At 42.7% G+C, this 16,222-nt stretch overlaps 1 long non-coding RNA gene across 1 annotated transcript in view; it reads right to left on the bottom strand.

The window, feature by feature from the left end:
- Window positions 1-10,107, bottom strand: part of LOC139679403 (uncharacterized) — a 70,113-nt gene extending 60,006 nt beyond the window's left edge. The window contains exon 1 of the long non-coding RNA XR_011699185.1: window positions 9,953-10,107. This is a non-coding gene — a long non-coding RNA (uncharacterized lncRNA). The remainder of the gene's footprint in view (window positions 1-9,952) is intronic.
- Between the last annotated feature and the right edge of the window lie 6,115 nt (window positions 10,108-16,222).

Here is a 16,222-nt window from a genome sequence, read left to right as displayed (position 1 = left end):
AATATAAATGCATTTTGATAAATGGAATTTTCATTACAAATGTGTCTGACCTTTAGTAAATAGACCCACTCCTTTAAAAGCCTGCTCTGGTATCTGTTAAAGACAAGGGAAGGACTTGCAGGGATTTCAGCTGTAGTTTGATTTCATCACACACACACACACAAAATTAGGTAGCATTGGTTCTTCAGCTTGCTATTGAAGATGTTTCCATTAAATTTTAATATATTCTGAAAAATTAATATTATACAATCAGTAGGTAGTAATTCACTGTCTTTAAGAAATAAAATGCCAATAAAACCTATGGTAGGCAGATAGTTTTCCAGATTAATTTTGTTCTTACCCTTTTCCCAAGACTTTATTGAACTGTATTCCTCTCTTTTTCCTGGCTATTTTCATGGTAAGCGGGGCAAAAGTGAACAGAGATACAAATCAGTTTTTGCAACTCTTGCCATGCTGCAGATCCAAAATTTCTGCAAAAGTAACTTTCCTTTTCATCTGAGGTGTCTGCATGCAAAAATGGATTTATGCATAATGGTTTATGCATGCAAAGCACTGGGCAGCTGTCAGTCAGCAGGAAGGGAAGGAGAACTTTTGCAAAGACTTGTAATTGTCAGATTTGGCAAATGAGGCAAGATGTTGCACCATCACAACTCCAATTCTATATGATAGCAAGGTATGTCAGCATTGCCTGGGTTTTATTCAGCTTGCAGCCACAGGTTCTGTCCCCTGAGCTGGAATTAATGCATGCACTGAAGGAACACTGGACCCCTAAATGTTTAAGCTCAGTAACCAGATATTCTCAACTGATGTGCCCATTTTCTAGACAAATTCTTTGTCACTACTGAAGTATCATTAACTAACACATTTTTCTCCCTTCCAAAGCACAGATTTGGCGAATGAGTAATTCTAACACTTTATGGCATCCACAGATTTTGTTCAAAACATTGACAGCTTTCACATAGTCATTCCCACTGAATTGCAATGTATTGCTCTTTAAACAGCATTTCCTTACCATGAAGAAATATTCACAAAGATGTGTTACCTACATAAATATTTAAGTTGGTATTTTGTATCTTCATCCCTGTATGAACCAACAGAAGAATGTCAGTCATAAATTACCACTGTAAGTAGAACTAAAGGTACCTGAAATCCTGGATCAAGCTGCTATTGCTGACAATCAGCCTCCACTTACAGAGGGGAAAGGTGCTGGCATCACTTTTCATTAGAAACCCAAACCAGCAGAAGTAAACAAGTAGCTAAAATGCATTTTATGTAGGGATTACAAGCCACAGATGGCAGAAACTTTCTGATGAGGTTTTCTGACTTCATTAGACATGTCAACTTGCTACATTTTTTCACTAGGACTGATAGGAGTTTTTAAAAATCTCCATTAGGAAATAATTGTTCCATCCTGGGTGAGTCAGTAATTTCAAGTGGGATGGTGAAGTCTGAGCAACCAACCCTGCAATAACAGACAGGCTTAAACTGGAGGGGGGCAAGGCATGGACTTGGACCAGGGAGTCTGAGCCTCACTCCTGCATTTTCCTGCTTGGGGATGTCTCACCCTCCTTCCACTGCTCTCCAGTGCTCTCCACTGCTCCCAGAAAAGCCCTCTAAGAGTCTCAGCTAAGAAGGATATTGGGAGAAGAGGAGGGGTGGAAATCACAATGAGTTTCTGGGATGGGAAAACCCTTTCCTACTCAGCTCCAAATTAAACTCTTAGCATTAAGCACTGCATCCAATAAGCTGTACCAGAGATGGTAATAATGGTGCTATTTTAGACCAAATTATTCTGCCAACTATCCTGGAGCAGATTCAAATTAATTCCACTAAACTCAGCTTGAGTTGTTGCAGACCTAGGACAGTGCAGTGAGAGTTTCAGGGACCACATGGGTACCAGCAGACCATGTGCCAAGCACACCAGAGCCAAGGCTCAGATGCAGCAGGTGGGGGATCATGGCAGAGCAGCCCCTGGAGTGGTATGTGCTCTCCCAGCCTTACCACCACCCTGGAGTAAGCAGGGCACACAATTTAAAAAAAAATTAAAAAGCAGTAGAACAAAAAAAGTGCACATTTTTCTTGCCAGCTATCAAAACTGCTTCTTTAGCTCTACACAATCACTTTGCCTTCACACTGGGGCTACAAACCACCTTTCACTGGAGAGGAGGAGACCCTGCCAGACCTCCTCTACCTCGGATTTCACAAGTCTCCAGGTGGGACTAACTGGGAATGGGACTGCAGGGGAGCTGGGGTTCAAAATTACCTCCTCTGAGGAGCAACAGCCTATCTATTATTGACACCCAGGAGAAACATTTCACCTTGGAGACTGCAGGACTCTCCTAGTGCAAGCTAATCAGCTCACCCCCTCAGCACCCCAAGCAAGAGGAAAAACACCCCAACTCTCCTGCCAGGGCTCCAGCTGCACAGCACAAAACCCAGTGGGAAATTCTCCAAACCTTAAAACTTTTTATTTGTCTTCAACAATATATTTTCCGTTTGAGTATTTTCTAACTTGCCTGTTCCAGTCAGGCACCCACACAGAATGGTAACAAGGAGCACAGAGAGCAGAGTGCAGAGCAGGGTAAAGCCTGTCCCAGACTGGAGGGAGAGAGGAATGAACACTGGAAGCTGGACTCAAGCTGGATGTCACAGGCACAACTTCCCTCATAACTTGTTTTTCTCAGACTGCTGTTTGTCACGAGGTGAGAAACTCTCACCCCAAACCTCCTCCACAATCACAAATAGCAAGTGAAGTACCAGAGGCTCCCTGTGCTGGGGGACATAATGCAGATATTCCTTTGTTGAACAGAGACTTGTTTTCTGTGCAGCCTGAAGTGCAGTGTATCATGGAAACAGCCCAGATATTTTTAGATGTGAAAAAGCATCATTGCATTAAAATGGGACACAGAAAAGAAAACTAAGCCAGTGTCCAGCAGCATTGCACGCTGACTGCACTAATTAAGAAATTGTATTAAGTGAAGTGCCACTGACTCTGCTTTAGCTGGCACTTTTAGATGTGTTGCTGACAAGGTGAGTCCTCTTTACAGTGGCTTGGTGGTTTCACTGTGCATCAAGCAGCTGCCTCAGGAAAGGCAGCCTGGCTTAGCCCAAATAAAAGACAAAACTCTAAAACAATATTGCCTATAAAAGTTGATTTTACTCCAGAGTGAAATCTAAGCTGCTCGAATGTCAAACCAGACCAGGGTCACCCTCAATATGGTAAAGCGAAGGACAGGCATCAACCAGCAGAACATTTTTATTTTTAAAGTGTATTTTTAAAGTCTAGAGGAGAAAAGCATTTAATGGTAATGTCCGTATTTACTGCACTGATTTTAACTAAACTTATTACTGCATAGGGCAGCACTGCTATTTGTTAGGATACAATGAAATTTTGGCAAAGCACTGGGAAAAAGATTACAAATTTTATTAATAATAGCTCATTTTAATTCTGCCCAGCACAGCAGAGACAGAGGATGAAGAAACAGGTACAACACTTGCTATTGAAATACAGAAAAGGACAGACAAATAGAAAAAAAATGGAAGAATGGAAGAGGAGCAGCCAAACATCAGCCTTTTTGAAAACAACTATTTTTAGACCTCTTTAAATTAAAAGGTGTGGAAGAAAACTAAGACCTTTTCTCCCCTCAGTGTCACTTGCACTACAGTAACCATGAAATCTCATCTCTGATAAAACCAGTATTTCTACTAAAAATAGGAGAATACAGACTCCAGTATGAACATCCAAGAACAAGGCCCTCTGTGTCTTCTGTTCATGTTCCAAATGTACAAATTTTCCTCCCCAAACCATCATTTCCAACCATTAAGCCAGGCAGTCCAATGACACAGTATTTGGATGACAGTTTGTTTTCTGACTGCTTTTAAAGCAATAACACTTTTTTAAAATATCAGATTCCCTTTGACAGTAAATCCCTTCTAAATTCCCTCAGCTGTCTTCTAGTCTTGAAATACCATTGGATCACTTGGGGATGGACCAGTTTGACAAGAATTTCATTGAATATGACAGTGGTTTCATTAAGGAATTGTAACAATTGAGATAGTCCTAATCAAAGAGTAGGAAAAACAGCTGAGGAGATGCCCCCTCCTCATCCTGGATTCTTTGGATGTGGAAAAAATCCACCCTTTTGTGGTGGTGGGAGTGGGATGGGCAGGAGCTGCCATGGCACAGCCCTGGCTGCTGAGCTCCTGCCAGCCCAGGGCACCGGTTTGTTCTGAAAAGTGTCTCTAAATGCTGCTCAAATTAAGAGCTGTGCAATTTCCCCCACAAACGACATTCGAGTCCCTGGCTTTTGACCCCATTCCAGACACACATAAAATGTGAAATTTCACTGAAATAAACCCTGGGGAGCTGGTCAAGCTTATCTAGGAGTTTTGTAGCCAACTAGGATGTCCTTGAAGCCCAACAGCTCATTTTTGACTGGAAGCTCAGGAATAAACACACCAGATGCTCCAAGCAGCATTGCTTTGGGGCCAGCACAATCTCAGATGCCACAGAGGTAACAGCCCAATGTTTGCTGCTGCCTGCACAGGGCAGGGTGTCCCAGGTACAGCCCTGTCCCCTTCAGGAAGGCACCTGCCACCTTCCCCAGCATGATCCCACCCTCCCCTCTCCTGCCTCCCCAAGGGAAATCACAAACTGGACAACACATATTTCAAATACAAACATCTCCAACATACAGAGCCTTCTATCTGTATTCTCATCAAGCCTATGCTTAGAATTTATTTAAGCAGGATTTCAATTTAAACTCTGCAGCATCTACAAATATCTCCTAGAGGCAGTAGAGACAACTTTACATTCTTACAGGCCTTTTTTCTCTCACTTGGTTCATGTGGAATGTAATTTTAGATGTTGCTGTTTTTCTTTTTCCCAACTGTAAATATTTGGTTCCATTTTCACTGCTCCTTGTCCCTTATCTTTAATGTCATATAAATAGAAACCTGCACGGTTTCTCCATTTAGAAATACATGAAGATTAATTTGCATGCTGAAAGTTTAAATCAAATATTTTAAACAGGACATGAGTAAACCAATAATCCACTGCTGGGCTGAAACCCAAACAAATAAATAAAATAGGTTTCCCACGAAAGCAATAAACAATAGCAATGCCAATTACTCATTAGAATTCCTGCTCTGCAAACATGACTGACAAATACTTTATAAAAGCAATGAAAATGATGGCAAAAATCTCAAGTCCTCAAATCATCATTACTCTTCACACTTTCCTCCTCCTCTAGACTCTGCTGGTGTCTGCAGCCCAAATACCTGTGGCTCTGAAGTACTTAGGGGCTGAAGTTCATTTAGACACTGAAAACAGCCCATGTGATGGGAAGGGAATCAAAGCATTTCCATTTCGTGTCTCATTCACCTGTGAGACAGCACACTCCGTGCCTCATTCTGTTTCTGAGCCAGAAACATGATTTCCTTTAAAGCTGCATCTGTATCTGCTGCAAACAACCAGCTTTCCGTGGGGATGGACCCTGAGATTTTTAAGTGCTGCCCTAAGCAAGCAATTACCAAGCAGGAGTCACTGTGACTCACACACATCTCCACGTCTGAGTCACAGCTACTCCTCTGCTCTACTACTCCCTTCCAAGATCCGAGGGAGGCGATTCACTCTCTCGCAGTAATTACACCCGCCCGGCAAACAGAGGGGCTCGCTACTGCCAATGTGTAGTATTCAAATATTATGAGTCAGCCCCCCTCCCCTCCCCAAAGTCATGTGGCTGGCTCAAAGAGTCACAGAGTCCTAAAAATATTAAGTTTGTGGTATTTTTAATGCACTTTCTGATTGTTTTTTTGAGCTGGTTTGAAAGCGTGCTCTTCTCTCCCACCTCCTCCCTTCCCTGCTCTCCTGCAAAACGAAAGGCGAGATTCTCATGTATTGACTCGATTTCGTGCTTCAGAAAAGACACTTCATAATACACCAGACAGGCTCAGAACATGTGAGGTGACACCATGGGAGCTGAGGGCCACCTTCCATTGTCCTTGAACAGACATCGTTCAGGATAGGAAGCCAAAAAAATTCACTCCAAATTCAATTTTTTGTTCTTCACCCCCTCAATGCACTGCCGAAGAATATTTATCTTTGAATATTTAACTGCAATAGCAGGCAGCATATCCATCTAGATCAAGGGTTTGTGCAAGACAGGAGGATTTGTTCCAAGCCCCCAGAAGCAGGAATTCATACTGAGCAATGGCTGTTACCTGTGAAACCTCACTCAAATTAAATTTTCAGAGCAATTCCTTCCCTCATGCACTCTGCCTGGGATGCCACTGCACAGCCAAAACACATTAGCACAGGTTGACCCCAGCAGCCCCACAGCCACTTTACACCACGGAGTGACCCTGGCAAACTGCAGCTACATGAACAGAGCTCAGGATCTGCTCCACTCCCATGTCAAACCCACCCAGGTTGCAGATCCTCACAGATCAGCCTTGCCAGCTCCTCACTGCAGCCCAGTGAGGGCCAAGTGGCCAGATGGGATTTTTGGCCTAAGGCCTCAGCTTGGTCTCCAGGGTCCCAAAGTCAGACCTGAATGTTTTACACTGGGGGGTTGTTTGGAACTTATAGACACAAGGGGAAGGAGTACCCAAAAGAGCATCTCTGCCTTCTGGAGTGCCTGTCTTTAGAGCTGTTCTTCTTGCAGACATGCATAAGGATTCTCATAGCCTGGCAATGAGAATCCTGCCTTTGCTGCTCTGGGATCTCTCCCTGCTTGGCAGAGCTCAGAGCAAACCTGCACTGCCCAGGGCTCCCTGAACACTGACACCTCCATCTCCTCAGAGGTTAGTGCTGGTGTCCAAGAGGCAGCGTGAGGATCCATCCCTGCTGCCTGCAGGATGGGACATGTGTGAGCTCTGCAGGGTTCAGAGAATGAAGCTGTGGCATAGCTTCATATAGAAAACAGGGAAATGCAGACACAGAAAGGGAGGCAAGACAAGCTGATGTTGTTTCTGCTAAAAAGGAAGAAATCCAGAATTCTCTTGAAGTAGTATTTGTTTGTCTTTTAAACAAATCCAGCAACTACTGAATCACAGCTCCTTTCTCCTAGATCCCACCCAGTATCCTGAATCACTTTGTCCTGAAATCCCGTTGTAAAGGTGGATTGAAACCCTTGGTCAGGTTGACTTTCCACCTTTAAACACACAGCACATACAAGGGCTATATGAGCTATTTCTTTTCCCTTCCATTCCCAAGAAGGTGACAAGAAGGTTGTCGTGTTCTGCACCCCCTTCTCCTGAGAAAGGGGCAGCACCTTGGAGTTTAACACCACTTTGCTTATTCTAAACAGAAATCTTTACCAGCACCCAGATGAAAGCAGCTCTTTCTCCACTACATTATTGGCATCACAACACATGTTCTTCTGAGAGTTTTACCCTCAGGTTCAGGCAGTTTTGGCTTGGCCACCTAAAGTTTTGGTATCCTTCTAATACTAATGGAAGAGAAATCACACAGATATAAAATCATATAAATAGAAATCTAGAGAAATCATTCAAATACAAAGAAAAACCTTGCCACAGTGCTCTATACACCTTTATACTGTCACAACTGAACCAACTCCTGTATGATACAACTAATACACGAGTCAAGACAGACCACGCTATAGAAAAAGCAGAATATTATACATTTCTAAACAACAATTTTGCCCACCAACGACATTTTCTAGGGAACAAACAAGAACAACCTCTCACAAGTGCTTAACACTTCAGAACAATGACTCCAGTAAAAAATAAAAATCATGTTGCAACATGAATTCAGTAGATACAGCCATCAGCTCCTCCAACCAGACTTTTGTAGTCATTGTACTAGGACACATCTGTGACTAAGTTGTAGTGAACAAGATGTTCTCAAATCCATGAGTAAAGAGGAAAATTTTACAATAGGGTGAGCATTAAACCTATTTGTGGGCAGGATTGTGTTGCTGTCTGAGAACAAATACTGTTCCCCTGTATTTAATTCCCAGTGACTCACACAGTCCAATATTCTTTAACAAAGAGTATGTTGGCAATTTTTAGCCCTCCTTCCCAAGGCATTGCCTTGCTGTCAGGAGGTTACCATAAATCCCAAGTGTCCCACTTGCTCTCATCAATGTCAGAAAAAAATCCTTTGGGGACTTCTTTCCCCTGCAGGGAACCCTCTGTATTCTCATCCTAGAAATCCTTGAAACTATTTTTGCAGCAGTATCAGTAAAATAATAGCATTGAAATGGTATAGCACATAATTTTTAATGTGCCTGCAGAGCCCTACATGAGTCAAGCCACCAGCTGCAGTCAGGCTCCACTCACAGCTTGTTGGTGTGGCTTATAACTACTGTAAATAAAATAATCAAGTCATTTTGCTTCTAAGACTTTAAATCCAACCATAAACACCCTCATCTTTGATGCCCCTCCTGATTCCCACCATGCCTATCACAGAAGTCTGGTCTATGTTGTGACATGCAGAACACAAAGGAAAAGCAAAATATTCCACATTTCAGTGTGCTGCTCCCTTTGCTCTCCGAGGGGATGCACCCAAGGTGGGGACAAGTCTCAGTATCCCATTGGCTTCCTAATGGGAAGGAAACAAGCCGAGACAAATCATGTGTTTCTTGGGTGCAGTTCTGCTTATTTACCACAATAGAAAAACTAATAATAAAAATTGTATACACAACTCTGCTTCCTCAATACACAAGGGAAAAAAGCAAACAGGAATATTTTCTGTTCAGAAATCCAAGACTGCCTTTCCACCCAGTGCTATTCTCACTAGGAGCTCTTGCTCATGGCTTCCTCCCAGACTAAGCACTGCCTCTCTCCCTTTTAGCAGTGCTTTTCCTTATTTTGTTTTACTTCTCAGAACTATGGAAGGACATCCCATTAACCAGTCAAACCAGAGCTTGCAATTAACATGCAGGGAAATCCTTGTCCATTTGGCTCTGCTGCTCATTAGTTTTGCTCAGTTCATTGCCCTGCTCCCAACTGGCTCCTGTTTCATCCATCACCACACAAAGCAGCACTTAATTGGCCTTTCTATTTACCATAAATGAAAGGGGTGAGTATATCCATCATCACTAACCAGCCTTGCAAATAAACAAAACATACAGCCCACATAACAGTGCCCATTAATACCCTCAAGCAAAGCAATATTAAGCCCTTTTTCATTTTGAAAGCATTAACAACACAATCATCAACTAATTTTAGTTATTAATGTTTCAGTCTCACAAGATTTACACAGGGCCATAAGGTCTTGCAGCAGCTTTATATACATGTAAGAGTTTTGAGGGATCTGGATACAGCACACCAGAAAAAACACCACATTTTTTATGCTGTACAGCATCTCAATCATAATTCAAATGTCAGTGAACTACTTGACTTTGTATGCGACACTATTAAAGGATTAAATATTGAAGAACATTCATAAAAAAATGCCACAAAATCTGCATTTGATAATTTCAAGTGTTGGGAGGTGTTTTTTAATTAAATAAAATTTTGTTACTTTTGCAAGAAACATGTACAAAATAAATCATTGTATCTGTATGGTTTATACAGGCAGTAAGATGTACTGCTTGGCATCCAGGGCAGTAATAAATGATACAAAATTAATGGAAGTACTATAGAAAATTATGCTCAGAACATATGAATCATAAAGGATTGTTATGGTCTGAAACCTGAAAATAGCTCCAAAGTCAGAAAGTTTCCTCATGTTCTGTGTTTGGAAACAGGAGCCAGTGAAGATTTTTTGCAGCATTGTGAATGTTTATTGTCCTTCCAAGGATTTAAGAATTCTTGGGTACTCCAGGCCTACATCTCTGGGTGTCTGTATTCTCCTCTACTCAGATGTCTAAAGGAAAATACACCCAAACTTGCTTATTTTGGACTCTTCTGGCAAATCCCCAGCCAGGCAGCAAAAGCCAAGCTTGGCTTTCCAGGAATGAACCTTCCCCAGTCACAGCCTTACCTTAAGCAAATGCTCCAGGAAAAGGAAACCCAAAGCAGCGAATCCTTCACTGAGTTCTCAGGACACAAGGACAGCAACAAATGATTTGTGCATTTGTCCAAACTACACACAGCAAGTCATGGCTGAGGTGCCTTGAAAGGCTAAGGGTAAAACTTAGATCCATTCTAACTCTGGTCCCAGTCAGACTTGGAACATATATGGGGCTACAGGAGGGAAGATATGGAATAACAGAGGCCAGAACCTGCTCTGATCCAGCCTCTGGGCTTGTTTCTCCATCATGCACATGCTCTCACTTGCCTCAGTGTAAAAGGGATGCAAACCATCACCAGCTGGAATTTTACACTCTCAGTGTAAAATTACCAAGGAAAGAAAAGGAATCCAGCATTTTAAATCTCACACTTTCACAAATACAGCCACTTTTACTTTCCCTTTTCTTTTTTGGAGAAAGAAAATGCATTTAAAAACATGTGCACAAAAATATCTGTAACATAACTGAAACACAAAGCAGCTGCAAAAATCAGAGCAGTATTAGGATTTCCTTGGAAGAAAGTAGGCAAGATCTGGAAATCCTCATGGACAGGGTCAATTTTTTAAATTGTTAACAGAGCTAAGCTTAATCTGCCATCCCTCCACCTCTGATCCCAGTCCCCTGTCACTCTCAGTGACAGCCACTATAAGGAACTGTCATGAAATTCAAAACATGAATCTATATTGATTTTTTTTCTCTCAATAATGAGAGTATTCTCTCTGGGGCAAGGTATAGAAAGACACATGTAGCACCAATATTAGGTTATCCAGAATTTAAATCAAAGGCACCAAAACTGAAGGCCAGATCTTCAGCTGTCAGAAGTGAAAGCCAATATATCCACGCTGATTTGCAGCTGCCATCAGCCTAGCCCTGTGCAATAAGTTCCAGCGGGGTCTTTATAAATATTAATTTTTAATTGAATGAACCTATAATTCGTATTCCAGCTTCACAGAGAGACATACATATACTCTTGAATATTTTTTGTTTAACTGTTCCCACTTTTCCAAAATGGAGTTCTTAGAATTATTAAGTACAAGATATTTTTCATGGAAGAGAAATCTGAAAGTCAATGCTCCAGTAGGATTCATTTGTCAATGGAAAATAATAAAAATAAATCAAAGTTCAGCTATTACAGCATTCATTTCAAAAATGCCTCCTTTCAGCTTCAGGTTCTATTCCTTCTTTATGCTTGATGGCACAGGAAAGTTGTCCATTAAATTATTGGCCCCCACATTGCCTTTTGTAAAGTTTGTGGGGCTTTATGGCCAATATCCTGAGCAGCCAAGTTCCTCTTCCAGCACTAGAAGAGAAATCTGATGTTTTGCTTTATTGTGCATGTAATTCAAAGTTTGTTTTTCTTCATTCAGTAGATTACTTTAGGAAAAAAAAAACTTAGAGAATGCCTTTTTAGGGAAGACAATTTCTATGAACGCCTCCTCAGTTTTTCTTTTACAAGAGAGACATTAGTACTGTGTCATATTTAACAAAGCACTTTGTAAGCATTCATTAATCATGCAGTGCCCCGGAGAGGCACATTATGTAATGTTTAATCTGCTCAGCTGAAGCTGTAAGTACAAGAAACCTCTCAAAATTTTATCAGCTTTACAATAAGAAGAGATGTATTTTGAGTACGATGAGTACAAGCCCAGTGGTCACTCTCTGTCCCCCAGGTCCCCCCATCAACAGGCAATTTGCCCCACTGGAGCAGAGCTGTGTTTACACTCACAGGACAGATGCACTTTCTGCTACTAAAAGCCCCTGTAGATTTTTTAAATGGAGCTTCTGCGTGCCCAGGGGCTGATTCACAGAGACACCAAGAGCTTTGCTCTCCAGCCAACTCCTGGTGCCACGGACGGGACGAGGAGGAGCCCCCGGGCAGCACAGCCCTCCCAGTACAATCCCAGCCTGCAGCCAACTCCAAGGTCCCACAGCGCTGCTCCACATCCCCCTCTGGGGGTACTGCAGGGCAAACAAGACCTCTGTGCAGCAAAAGGACACATGGCACAGGTACCCACAAGTGGCTCATCCATGGGCTGCCTCTTCCCACACTTGCCAGTGCAAACATCTCTTGTGACTAAACCACCAAAACTCTGCAGCAACCCTGTTGTTCCCCCTTTACATTTATGCAGGATCAACCAGTCCTGATTCTGCATCATTGTCAGTGCAAGCTTTGAAATAAAATCCATCCTTGGGAAACATTAAATAGGAAAAGAAAGCCCCAGTGAGCCCCAGGCACAGGCCTTGCATTGCCAGTGTCAAATGGAGTCCAAAATAGAGGATGCATTAATTAATATTCTGTTTTAAAGAATTATTACTTAATATTCATATTTAGTGACTGGAACAGTAAAGGCAGTGGTACAGAATTCACTAAACAATTAATAGGAAAGAGCTGCTTTGCATTTTTTTGTTTTATATCTTTCTTTTAAATCTGCATTATGAGTACAGTACATTTTATAAAAGGGTATAAAAGCCTCCATAACTCTTTCCTTTTCCCTCTTACAACCAGCAGGAAAATTCTAAATTCACAAAATCTTTCCTTCCATCCCAGTAAACAGATACTTTGAAATCACCTTGACAGAGAAATATAAATGCTCTTTGTGTATGAACTTGAAGAAAGTCAGTCTGTGACAGCCCCTCTGCAGATGAGTCATTTGTACCTCCATGGCCACCTGCGTGCCCTGCCCTCAGACACAGAGCTCTGCCTGCCTCATTCACACATGGCCCTTCTTTTCCCAAGATGAATGCAGCAAATAAAGAAATAAAGACAGATCACCTTGTAGCTCACACAAATACTGAAGCCTAAAAATACTCACATTTTCTAGTACCTAGTCCAGCTCTAATCAAATTCATCAGCACATACTACCGAGTCAGAGTTCAACACTAAGACCACAATAAATCCAGTGGAACTGCTTCCAATCAAACTGGTATCCAGCTGAGTTTTTCCTTTCTGGCAAGAACCAGTTTAAGCAGAAGTCTGCTCAGTAGTGCCCATGCACCCACAGCCCCTGAGGATGAACACAAGGAGCAGGGAGGGAGGGAGGAAGATGAAAGAGAACCCAGGGGTGGGCTGGGACAGGCTCAGCTGCCATGGAAGTGCTGCTGCAAAGCACGGGGTAACTCATCCACAATGACACATCAGGAACATTGTCAGAGCTCCCTGCAAAGATCTCAGGTCCTGCTTCAGGCAAGAGTAGGGAAAGACCATGGGCCAGGACTGGGCACTGCCAGAGCAAGGAGCATGAAGGCAGCAGAGCCACGCCAGAGGCTCATGGGGATGAAAGGAGGCAACTCCAGCAGGGGCTGCAGGGGAGCCAAGGCTGCCATAGGGTGGGAGGCACTAAAGGCAACTTACAGGCAGTTCCTGCCCTCCTTCCACCCACTTAGCTAGTGTTTCCTGTCACAAAACAATAGACAGCCTGTCTCAGGAGAGCTGTTTCCTAACATACATGCATACATCCCAGGTTCAGGGGATCCTCTCAGTGTATTTTCTGATAATTAATGGATATACTGTTCTGCTTTTTGATACAAACAGATGAGATTTAAATCATTCCTGATTTAGAAGTTGGCAACTGCCCTCATTCCATAGTGCATGGAGCTTTCTGGGAAAGAAATTGCCCTTTCTAGGCTCTCTCTATTTCCTGCATTCCCCTCTGTTCTCCCAGTTATCAATATTTCAGTTCCTCTGCATGAGAAGTTTCCTTGTCACTTGTGTTCCCTCTATTTTCATGAATCCCTATGCAGTCTTTAAAACTTCTATTTTAACCAGTTCTCTATTTCAAAATGTCTTACTTTGTGGAGTACAAAGCTCTTTTAAACATTCATTTTGTAGTTATGAATCTGCTTCCTGTATTGCTTTTATTATTACCTGGCACATTCAGGCAAAAGCTGAACAATAGAATTAAGATATCAAGACAACAGAGCTGTATATTTAAAGCTTGCAATCTGTCCTACCAGCCTTTAAAAAAAAATCAGCAGGTTCAAATTTGTGAGCTAGTTATAAGGGTTTCTGCAGCTCTTGAAAGGATCTATTTAAATGTTGTATGACATCTATTTTCTCCCTGGGAATATCTTCGTAGTGTTTCATCTTCCTTTGCCATCAAAAAAAAGAGCTGGCTATGCTCAACCCACTGGAGATTGCTTATTCTCAGGCTCCCTGGCAGCTGCTGGCTGGTTTCACATTTTCTGACATCACTGAATTCAGCACCCTTTTTTACCATTATTCAACACAAAGTTCAGGGAAATAGCTCAGGTTTTGCTAAGTTTCTTGAATTTACTGATCATTCATCCATGCAGAAATGTGTGCTGGCATGCACACAACCCCAGGGAGCTGCTGGCAATTAGTAAGAGCAAGAAATGAGGACACCTGAGCTCTAATCTCAGCCCTGCCACTGGCACACAGCAGGGGCACATTCTTTGGGGCAGGTCTGGGAAGTGTTTCCACAGTGCCAAGGAACTAGTTGATAATTTGTTTGGCAGGGGGTGTGATTTTAAAAACTCACAGAAACACTGGCAAAATATTAATCTGGAGTGTCCCTTCACAGAGCACATCATGTGAGGCCCTTGGGATCACAGTGCTGACTCACAATTACACCAACTTTTCAGAGGGAAAAAAATAAAATGCAGCAATATACATAAATATCTCTGCAAATTCCAGAGGCTGTGTGACTGGCATCTATGCCTTCAGCATAAAGAACATTTGCCCACATGACACTCAAGCCGCCTTCTTGTTTAAATAATTTATAATAAGCCTGAAACACAAGACTTGGAGAATGGAGGTTAACCTGAGTTTAAAGCAAGATGTGATCCTTTAATGCTGGGTAGAGAAGAATTGGAGAACTTATACCCAAATACATGATATCAGGTTCCAGGGGCACAGCTCCAGGCACCCAGCTCAGTGTAGGTGAGTACATGGCTGAGGGGCTGCAGGGTTACACCACAGAGAGCAGTCTCTGCCCTTCTTCCTCCTGGGATTATGTTCAGATGGACACAGCTGCAGAGGGGAAGAAACATCCCAGGGAAACAACCCTGAAGCTGCACGGCCTGGACCCTGCACCACCAGGTCAGGGTGACTGGCACTCCCCCTGCTCTGAGCTCAGCCCACCCTTGCCATGCTCACACTGGGTCAGAGATGCCACCACGGGGCAGCCCCAGGGCAAGGCTGGTCCCACTTCAGAGGGCAGGGGCAGAGATCCCCCACGGTGGCATCAGCCACTCACTTCCACAGTCACTGTTTTTTTCATTGCAGAAACACTTTTTCTTCAAAGCACTGTACAGCAAGATTTTCTAAATTGGAGCTCTGGGACTGGAAGATCTCTTTGGTCATGGTAGCTGTGACAGAATACAAATGTGTCCGCTTCCCTGGGAGCAATTCAGGTACCAGCAAAGGAAAATTTCTGGTGGTGTGTCTGCTTATTTATTCCCCTTCCCCCTCCTTTCTCTCTGTGCTGTTTGCACAACAGAACAGAGCGTTGTTGAACAGAACAATTTCATACAATATAATGTGCTACAATAAGCAGTCTGCAAAGAAAAACATCTTTTCTTTAAGAGATCACTTCCAAATTGTATGAGATGTAGCAGTGGATGTGCAGAAGCAGATTAACCACTGGGAGAGAAAAGGAACCCAATTCACTTATAAACTCAAATTACAAATACGCTTTTCAGCATTTCATCTGATGTTTGTATATATACACACAAAAGCCTCATAGTAAACTGGCATCCAAAACCTATTAAATATGCAAGACCTCAGAAAATAGTATTTCAACCCATGGAACAAAAATAATCAGCAACTAGAATGTGGTGAAATAAACCCAGTTTCCTACAGCCTGCCTCATTTCAGCCTTCCCTGAAAGCACCAGGAGCAGACTCCACTTACTGCTCTGGGAGCCTGCTGAGCTGCATAAGACTGTTTGGAGTCTGGCCAGGGTGGCACCAGTCACAGGGAAAAGAAGGAAGGGCTGTCCTGGTCATGCTGGTCTACACCAGCCAAGGGAAGATGCCCATTACCAGCTGTCCCAGTTCAAGCAGGGCTTACCAAAAGGGAGCAACCAGTTGCAGTTGTACAAAATATCAAAAAAGAGGGTGAAATTCAGTGCAGCTGAACTGCAAACACAGAGGAGACCCTGCAGAATTTGTGGGGCTGCTCGTGGGACTAGGCATTTGTTGTTCACTCTCAGCCTGAATTTGTCACCCTCCCCTGGGAGAGTTTGTTCTCACATTATGAATTAGGGATATGTCAAAACTCT

The sequence above is a fragment of the Pithys albifrons genome, chromosome 16 (assembly GCF_047495875.1).
Source record: "Pithys albifrons albifrons isolate INPA30051 chromosome 16, PitAlb_v1, whole genome shotgun sequence".
Lineage (NCBI taxonomy): Eukaryota > Metazoa > Chordata > Aves > Passeriformes > Thamnophilidae > Pithys > Pithys albifrons.
Note: the sequence above shows the minus strand (reverse complement) of the source record. Positions and strands in the feature narration are given on the sequence as shown.